This window comes from Hyperoodon ampullatus (genome assembly GCF_949752795.1).
Source record: "Hyperoodon ampullatus genome assembly, chromosome: X".
Lineage (NCBI taxonomy): Eukaryota > Metazoa > Chordata > Mammalia > Artiodactyla > Ziphiidae > Hyperoodon > Hyperoodon ampullatus.
The window spans coordinates 88,677,214-88,687,325 of NC_136913.1; the positions used below are offsets into that span (position 1 = coordinate 88,677,214).

At 38.5% G+C, this 10,112-nt stretch overlaps 1 pseudogene across 1 annotated transcript in view; it reads left to right on the forward strand.

Moving 5' to 3' along the window:
* LOC307069755 (AFG1-like ATPase) overlaps positions 1-8,638 on the forward strand; it is a 33,507-nt pseudogene extending 24,869 nt beyond the window's left edge. The window contains exon 4 of the transcript in view: positions 7,539-8,638. The product of the transcript in view is annotated as an AFG1-like ATPase (transcript). The remainder of the gene's footprint in view (positions 1-7,538) is intronic.
* The last annotated feature ends 1,474 nt before the right edge of the window (positions 8,639-10,112 follow it).

A 10,112-nucleotide genomic window follows, 5' to 3' on the forward strand; every position in this document is an offset into this window, starting at 1 on the left:
TTGAATGAATTTATTATAAAGGTTTAATTTTTTACTTTATTTTTGGATGTATTTTTTTAACTTTTTATTTTATATTGGTGTGTAACTCATTAACAATGTTGTGATAGTTTCAGGTGCACAGCAAAGCGACTCGGCCATACATATGCATGTATCCATTCTCCCCGAAACTCCCCTCCCATCCAGGCTGCCACATAACATTGAGCAGAGTTCCCTGTGCTATACAGTACACCCTTGTTGGTGATCCATTTTAAATAAAGCAGTATGTACATGTCAATCCCAAACTCCCTAACTATCCCTTCCCTCCACCCTTCCCTCCTGGTAACCGTAAGTCTGTTCTCTAAGTCTGTGAACCTGTTTCTGTTTTGGAAATAAGTTTGTTTGTATCATTTCTTTTTAGATTCCCCATATAAGCGATATCATGCAATATTTCTCTTTCCTGTCTGACTTACTTCACTCAGTATGACAGTCTCTAGGTCCATCCATGTTGCTGCAAATGGCATTATTTCATTCTTTTTTACGGCTGAGTAATATTCCATTGTATATATGTACCATAACTTCTCTATCCATTCCTGTGTCGATGGACATTTAGGTTGCTTCCATGTCTTGGCTATTGTAAACGGTGCTGCAATGAATATTGGGGTGCATGCATCCTTTTGGACTATGTTTTTCTCTGGATGAATACCCAGGGGTAGGATTGAAAGATCATACGGTAGCTCTATTTTTAGTTTTTAAGGATCCTCCATACTGTTCTCCATAGTGGCTGTACCAATTTACATTCCCACCAACAGTGTAGGAGGGTTCCCTTCTCTCCACACCCTCTCCAGCATTTATTGTTTGTAGACTTTTTGGTGATGGCCATTCTGACTGGTGTGAGGTGATATCTCATCGTAGTTTTGATTTGCATTTCTCTAATAATTAGCGATGTTGAACATCTTTTCATGTGTTTGTTGGCAATCTGTATGTCTTCTTTGAAGAAATGTCTATTTAGGTATTCTGCCCATTTTTGATTGGGTTGTTTGTTTTGATGATATTAAGCCACATGAGCTATTTGTATATTTTGGAGACTAATCCCTTGTCAATCACATCATTTGCAAACATTTTCTCCCAATCTGTGGGTTGTCTTTTCCTTTTATTTATGGTTTCCTTTGCTGTGCAAAGCTTTTGAGTTTAATTAGGTCCCATTTGTTTATTTTTCTTTTTATTTCCATTACTCTGGGAGACGGATTGAAAAAGATTGCTGCAATTTATATCAGTGTTCTGCCTATGTTTTCCTCTAGGAGTTTTATAGTGTCAAGTCTCATATTTAAATCTTTAATCCATTTTGACCTCACTTTTGTGTATGGTGATAAAGAATGATATAATTTTATTTTTTTTACATGTAGCTGTTCAGTTTTCCCAGCAACATTTGCTGAAGAGGCTGTCTTTCCAACATCATATAGTCTTGCCTCCGTTGTCATAGATTAATTGACCATAGGTGCACGGGTTTATTTCTGGGCTTTCTATCCTGTTCCATTGATCTATATTTCTATTTTTGTGCCAGTACCATACTGTTTTGATGACTATAACTCTGTAGTATAGTCTGAAGTCAGGGAGCCTGATTCCTCCAGCTCCATTTTTCTTTCTCAAGATTGCTTTGGCTATTCAGGGTCTTTTGTGTCTCCATACAAATTTTAAGATTTTTTATTCTAGTTCTGTGAAAAAATGCCATTGGTAATTTGATAGGGATTGCATTGAATCTGTAGATTGCCTTGGGTAGTGTAGTCATTTTGACAATATTGATTCTTCAAATCCAGGAGCATGGTGTATCCTTCCATCTGTTTGTCTCTTCTTCGATTTTTCCATCAGCATTTTATAGTTTTTGGAGTACAGGTCTTTTGTCTCCTCAGGTAGGTTTATTCCTAGGTATTTTATTCTTTTTGATATGATGGTAAATGGGACTGTTTCTTGAATTTCACTTTCTGATCTTTCATTGTTAGTGTATAGAAATGCCACAGTTTTCTGTGTATTCATTTTGTAGCCTGCAACTTTACCAGATTCATTGATGTGCTCTAGTAGTTTTCTGGTAGCATCTTTAGGATTTTCTCTATATAGTATCATCTGCAAACTGTGACAGTTTTACTTCTTCTTTTCCAATTTGGATTCCTTTTATTTCTTTTCCTTCTCTGATTGCCATAGCTAGGAGTTCCAAAAACTGTGTTGAATAAAAGTTGTGAGAGTGGACATCCTTGTCTTGTTCCTGATCACAGTGGAAATGCTTTCAGCTTTTCACTATCGAGTATGATGTTAACTGTAGGTTTGTTATATAAGGCCTTTATTGTGTTGAGCTATGTTCCCTCTGTGCCAACTTTCTGGAGAGTTTTTATCATAAATGGGTGCTGAATTTTGTCAAAAGCTTTTTCTGCATCTATTTAAATGATCATGTGGTTTTTATTCTTCAATTTGTCGATGTGGTGTATCACATTGATTGATTTGTTGATATTGAAAAATCCATGCATCCCTGTGATAAATCCCACTTGATCATGGTGTATGAACCTTTTAATGTATTGTTGGATTCGAATTGCTAGTATTGTGTTGAGGATTTTTGCATCTATGTTCATCAGTGATATTGGCCAGTAATTTTCTTTTTTATGGTATCTCTGTCTGGTTTTGGTATCAGGGTTATGGTGACCTCATTTGAATGAGTTTGGCAGTGTTCCTTCCTCTGCAGTTTTCTGGAACAGTTTGAGAAGGATAGGTGTTAGCTCTTCTCTAAATGTTTGATAGAATTCGCCTGTGAAGCCATGTGGTCCTGGGCTTTTGTTTGTTGGAAGATTTTTTTATCACAGTCTCAATTTCAGTGCTTGTGATTGGTCTGGTCATATTTTCTATTTGTTCCTGGTTTAGTCTTGGGAGACTGTACCTTACTAAGAATTTGTGCATTTCTTCCAGGTTGTCCATTTTATTGGCATAGAGTTGACTGTAGTAATCTCTCATGATCCTTCATATTTCTGTGGTGTCAGTTGTAACTTCTCCTTTTTCATTTCTAATTTTATTGGTTTGAGTCCTCTCCCTTTTTTTCTTGATGAGTCTGGCTAAAGGTTTATCAATTTTTTAATCTTTTCAAAGAACCAGCTTTTAGTTTCATTGATCTTTGCTGTTGTCTTCTTTGTCTCTATTTCATTTATTTCTGATCTGATCTTTATGATTTCTTTCCTTCTACTAACTTTAGGTTTTGTTTGTTCTTCTTTCTCTAGTTGCTTTAGGTGTAAGGTTAGGTTGTTTTCTGAGATTTTTCTTGTTTCCTGAGGTAAGATTGTATTGCTATAAAGTTTCCTCTTAGAACGGCCTTTGCTGAATCCCATAGGTTTTGGACCATTGTGTTTTCATTTTCATTTGTCTCTAGGTATTTTTTTTATTTTCTCTTTGATTTCTTCAGTGAACCATTGCTTGTTTAGTAGCATATTGTTTAGCCTCCACGTGTTGTGTTTTCTATAGTTTTTTTTCTTGTAGTTTATTTCTAATCTCATAGCACTGTGGCTGGAAAATATGCTTGATATATTTTCAATTTTCTTAAATATACCAGTGCTTGCTTTGTGGCCCAGCATGTCATCAGTCCTGGAGAATGTTCCATGTGCCCTTGAGAAGAATGTTTATTTTGCTGCTTTTGGATGAAATGCTCTATAAATATCAATTAAGTCCATCTGGTCTAATGTGTCATTTAAGACCTGTATTTCCTTATTGATTTTCTGTCTGGATGATCTGTCCATTGATGAAAGTGGGGTATTAAAGTCTCCCACTTTTATTGTGTTACTGTTGATTTCTCCATTTATTGCTGTTAATATTCCCCTTAAATATTGAGGTGCTCCTATGTTGGATGCATATATATTTACAATTGTTATATTTTCTTCTTGGATTGATCTCTTGATCATTATGTAGTGTCCTTCTTTGTCTCTTATAACAGTCTTTATTTTAAAGTCTACTTTTTTCTGATATGAGTACTGCAACTCCAGCTTTCTTTTGATTTCATTTTGCATGGCATATCTTCTTCCATCCTGTCACTTTCAGTCTGTATGTGTCCCTCGGTCTGAGGTGGGTCTCTTGTAGACAGCATATATATGGGTCTTGTTTTTGTATCCGTTAAGCCAGTCTGTGTCTTTTGGTTGGTGCATTTAATCCATTTACATTTAAGGTAATTATTGATATGTGTGTTCCTATTGCCATTTTCTTAATTGTTTTGGGTTTGTTTTTGTAGGTCTTTTTTCTTCCCTTCCTCTTTTGCTCTCTTCTCTTGTGATTTGATGACTATCTTTAGTGTTGTGTTTGGGTTACTTTTTCTTTTTTGTGTGTGTATCTATTGTAGTTTTTGTGTTTGATGTTTGCATGAGGTTTTGATATAGCTGTCTATATATGTACAGGGTTGTTTTAAGTTGCTAGTCTCTTTCCCACATAGAGGAGTTCCTTTAGCATTTGTTGCAAAGCTGGTCTGGTGGTGCTGAATTCTCTTTGCTTTCGCTTGTCTGTAAAGCTTGTGGTTTCTCCAGTAAATCTGAATTAGAGCCTTGCTGGGTAGAGTATCTTGGCTGTAGGTTCTTCCCTTTCATCGCTTTAAACATATTGTGCCATTCCCTTCTGGCTTGCAGAGTTTCTGCTGAGAAATCAGCTGATAACCTTATGGGAGTTCCCTTGTATGTTATTTGTCATTTTTCCCTTGTTGCTTTTAGTATTGTTTCTTTGTCTTTAATTTTTGTCAGTTTGATCACTATGTGTCTTGGCATGTTCCTCCTTGGGGTTTTCCTGCCTGGAACTCTTCGCTTCCTGGACTTGGTTGACTGTTTCCTTTCACATGTTAGGGAATTTTTCAGCTATTATCTCTTCAAATATTTTCTTGGGTCCTTTCTCTCTCCTCCTTCTGTGACCCCTGTAATGTGCATGTTGGTGTGTTTAACATTGTCCCAGAGGTCTTTTAGGCTGTCTTCATTTCTTTTTTCTTTATTCTGTTCCATGGCAGTGATTTCCACCATTCTGTCTTCCAGGTTACTTATCCGTTCTTCTGCCTCAGTTATTCTGTTATTAATTCCTTCTAGTGTATTTTTAATTTCAGTTATTGTACTGTTCATCTCTGTTTGTTCTTTAGTTGTTCTAGGTCTTTTTCAAACATTTCTTGCATCTTCTCCATCCTTGCCTCCATTCTTTTTCCAAGATCCTGGATCACCTTCACTTTCATTATTCTGAATTCTTTTTCTGGAAGGTTTCCTATCTCCACTTCATTTAGTTCTTTTTCTGGGGTTTTATCTTGTTCCTTCATCTGGGACATATTCCTCACCTTTTCATTTTGTCTAACTTTCTGTGGTTGTCGTTTTCATTCTGCAGAATTGTATTACTTCTTGCTTCTTCTGTCTGCCCTCTGGTGGATGAGGCTATCTAAGAGGCTTGTGCAAGCTTCCTGATGAGTGGAACTGGTGGTGGGTAGGCAGGGCATGCTCAGTAAAACTTTAATCCACTTGTCTGCTGATGGGAGGGGTGTGTTCCCTCCATGTTGGTGTTTGGCCTGAGGCGACTGCACACTGGAGCCTGCAAGCTGTTTGGTGGGGCTGATGGGGGCCTCTGGCAGGGTTCACACCAAAGAGTACTTCCCAGAACTGGTGCTGCCAGTGTCCTTGTCCCCATGGTGAGCCAAAGCCACCCCCCACCTCTGCAGGAGACCCTCCAACACTAGCAGGTAGGTTTGGTTCAGTCTCCTGTGGGGTCACTGCTCCTTTCCCCTGGGTCCTGGTGTGCATAAGACATTGTATGTGCCCTCCAAGAGTGGAGTCTCTTGTTTCCCCCAGTCCTGTGGAAGTCCTGTGATCACATCCTGCTGGCCTTCAAAATCTGGTTCTCTGGGGATTCATCCTCCTGTTGCCGAGGCCCCCCAGGTTTGGAAGCCTGACACGTGGCTCAGAACCTTCACTCCAGTGGGAGAACTTCTGTCATATAGTGGTTCTCCAGTTTGTGAGTCGCCCACCCAGCAATTACGGGATTTGATTTTGTCATGATTGTGCCCCTCCTACCATCTCATTGTGGGTTCTCCTTTGTCTTTGGATGTGGGGTATCTTTATTTGTGGGTTCCAGCGTCTTCCTCTCAATGGTTATTCAGAAGATAGCTGTGATTCTGGTACTCTGGCAAGAAGGGGTGAGCACACATCCTTCTACTCCCCCATCTTGAGCCAATCTTCCATAAATGTTTAAATAATAAGCTTTAATATCAATAGTATATTTATGTTAAAATAAAACTTAATTTTCTTTCATCTGCTATGAAGACAGGGTTTCTTTGACTGTAGGTCTGCTCTTGTTAAGAGATTGGGAAAGGTTTCTCTGTACCTTTTAAATAATCTGCCTAGAAAGGTGATCGTTTTTCTCTTTCCAAAATAATTTCCTGTGCTTCATGTTGTGTTTATCATGTCTTTAATTACATAAGAAAACTGTCTTCTCAGTATTAAAATAGCTAAGTTTTGCTCACAACTATGTAACCTGCTGTATTTGCTTTTAAATTCTTTTATTGTCACTTTGGTTAAATAGATAATTAAGTATTGTTCCATAATGATCTGTGATCCCATTTAGTCAAATGTCCCTTTCTCTTAAACTATCTATAACCCCATGTTATTTTGGGGATCTCAAGAAGAGACAAAAAGAGCAAAAATCATTAGAAAACCTTGGTGTCTACTATTCAACGATAAGTACTCTTAAGAGGTGAGTGTATATTTGTTTTCAGAAATTTTGTTATGCAAATATAACCTGCATTTTTAAGATGAACAATGAGATGATACCCTACATACGGTTTTGTAAACTGCTTTTTTTCTACAAACATCATATTATGGAGGTCAAGTCAAGCCAATCAGTATAAGCCCACATAATAATAAAATGGCCTTAAGCACTAATGGTCAATTTAGGTATGATAATAATAAGAATGGTTAGTATTATTACTGACTTCCTCTGGCCCTACAGTGTTGTAAACGCTAAACCTATATTTGGTCATTTAATTCCCACCACGTCCTGTGAGGAGAAGCTATTGTTTCTGAACTGTAACCATCAGGGAACTGAGGCACAGTGATGGCAGTGCTAGCCTGTCACAAGATTAAGATATGAACCAATTCTGGGTGGCAGCTGAGCCCCACATCTAACTAGTGTACACTAGTGCTTCTCATCTGATAAGACCCTCAACCTTACTGTTCATCAGGGCACAGCAAAATAAAACTAACGTCCTATGTTTTTTTCTCAGTTAGCTGGGCAAAAGTTTAAACAACAGATCTTAATCAGTGTGGTTTGGAATTTGGAGACCTGTGTCCTGTTATATTGTGGAAGGGGCTCCTCCAACATTCTGTCTCCCTTCCTGTGCCTCAGGGATGTTCCCCTACTAAAGTGGAAAACTTTCCTGTGCTTGGAGCAGAAAATGTTTATGTTTCTCCAGGCTTTTTAATATTTTGTATAATTGCAAGGGCAATAGGAATTTATTACAGTTAAAAATAGATAACATACAAAGGGAAATAAAATAATAATACCTCAAAGCCCACCATCTGAAGAAAAGCCCTTCTAGGCGCTTAGCACCGAGCCGACTGAGAGGAAGATGTGTTGGGTGCAGGGCTTAGGCTGCTGCTCTCGCCGCTTCGGTCACCGCCCCTGGAAACCCCTTTTGTAAAGCCTATACAGTTCAGACCCCCGAGAGTATGTCTCCAACTGCTGCTACAGAGGTTTATTCAAAAGCTTTAGCTGTTTGCCATGGACCACTGGACCTCTATGACTTTCTGATCAAAGCTCGTGAGCTAAAGGACGATGAACATCAAAGAAGAGTCGTACAGTGTTTGCAGGAATTACATGAGGACCTTAAAGGATACAGTATAGAGGCAGAAGACCTTTTTTTTTCTAAGGTACAAGGAAAACAATGGTGATGGACGTGTTTTATGCTTATGTGGAAATGAAGAGGAAAAAACGGGTTCATTTTCATGGTTTCATGCTAGATGTTCACAAAAGATTACACTGCCTTAAACAGAGTTTGCCAAAAAGGAAACCAGGACTCATGGCTAAATCATATGATCCAATAGCTCCTATAGCTGAAGAAATCAGTAAAGAAGCATGTCTCTTATGTTTTGATGAATTTCAGGTCACTGACATTGCTGATGCCATGATTCTGAAACAGCTTTTTGAAAATCTGTTCAAAAATGGGGTCATCGTTGTGGCAACATCCAACAGGCCACCAGATGTTCTCTATAAAAATGGACCCCAAAGAGCTAACTTTGTACCATTCATAGCTGTCCTGAAGGTCTCTGAGGCAATGAGAGAATGGAATGCATGTATGTGGGCAATGCTGTATTTCTTTCTGAAATACTGTAACATGGTCCAGCTAGATTCTGGGATAGATTATCGGAAAAGGGAACTTCCTGATGCAGGAGAACTCTACTATCTCCCAAGTGAAGCTGATGTGGAGGCTGTCATGGATAAGTTGTTTGATGAGCTGGCTCAGAAACAAAGTGATTTAACTAGACCAAGGATTCTAAAAGTGCAAGGCAGAGAGCTGCGGCTGAATAAAGCCTGTGGAATCATTGCCGACTGCACATTTGAAGAGCTATGTGAGAGAGATCCCATCCAGGATACCACATTACCTTTAGTCATCATGCCTCCTTAGATTCCTCTTAGTTGTGACAATTTCTCAGACTTTCCTTCTTTTTGATGACCCTGACAGTTTTGAGGAATACTGGTCAGTTATTTTGTAGACTGTCCCTCAAATGGGATTTGTCTGATGTTTTTCTCATGATTTGACTGGAATTGTAGGCTTTGGGACGAAGACCACAGAGGTCAAGTGCTATTTTCATCAGATCATATCAAGGGCACATATGATCAATATGACTTAACACTGTTGATGTTAACCTTGATCACACTTGTCTGAGGTAGTGTTTGTCTCCACTATAAAGTTACTCTTTCCCCCCTCTTTCCATAGTGAACTCTTTGGAAGGAAGTTCTTGCTGAGTTTTTATGCTTATGTGGAAATGAAGAGGAAAAAACGGGTTCCACAATTATCTAACAAGGCTGTTAAAATACTTTCCCCTTTTCCAACTACATATTTGTTTGAGGCTAGATTTTCTTATATGACTCAACTAAAGCAACATATAACAATAGTCTGACTGTAGAAGCAGGTATGAGAATTCCACTATCTCCTATTATGCCAGACATTAAAGAGATTTGCCCAAAGTATAAAACAATTCTACTCTTCTTACTATTTTCTTTTTTTTTTTTTTTTGCGGTACATGGGCCTCTCACTGCTGTGGCCTCTCCCGCTGTGGAGCACAGGCTCCGGACATGCAGGCTCAGCAGCCATGACCCACGGGCCCAGCAACTCTGTGGCATTTGGGATGCTCCAGGACCGGGGCATGAACCCGTGTCCCCTGCATCGGCAGGCGGACTCCCAACCACTGCGCCACCAGGGAAGCCTCCTTACTATTTTCATTTTAAAAATATAATTATTTTCATAAAAATGTTATTTCTGTTAATTTTATGGGTTGAATATAATGGTTTTATCATTGTTATTTTAAATAAATTAATAAATATTTTATAAAAAAAAGAAAAGAAAAGCCCCTATAATGTTTTCATCTGCATTATATTCCTCCAGAATTATTCTTATGCAGGTATTATATATTTATACATGTATGCATTCATTTATATATTTACATACAAATCATAAGATCTCATCTTACACTTAAATTTTATAACTTGTCTCACTGTAGTGAGTTGAATTGGGTGCCCCCCAGTATTTCCAAATCATAACACCCCCGTACCTTAGTTGGAAATAGGGTCTTTGCAGATATAATTAAGTTAAAGATCTCAAGAGATGATTAGATTTAGGATGGTCCCTAATCCCAATGACTAATGTCCTTATAAAAGAAAGGAGGCAGATTTCGCACACACAGGGAAGAAGGCCATGTGAAGACAGAGGCAGAGACAGGAGTTATGCTGCCACAAACGAAGGGAAGCCAGGAGCCACCAGAAGCTGGAAGAGGAAAGGAAGAATTCTCCTCTGGAAGCTTCAGAGGAAGATTGGCCCTGCCGACACCTTGATTTCAGATTTCTGGTCTCTAAAACTATGGGATAATGCATTTCTGTTG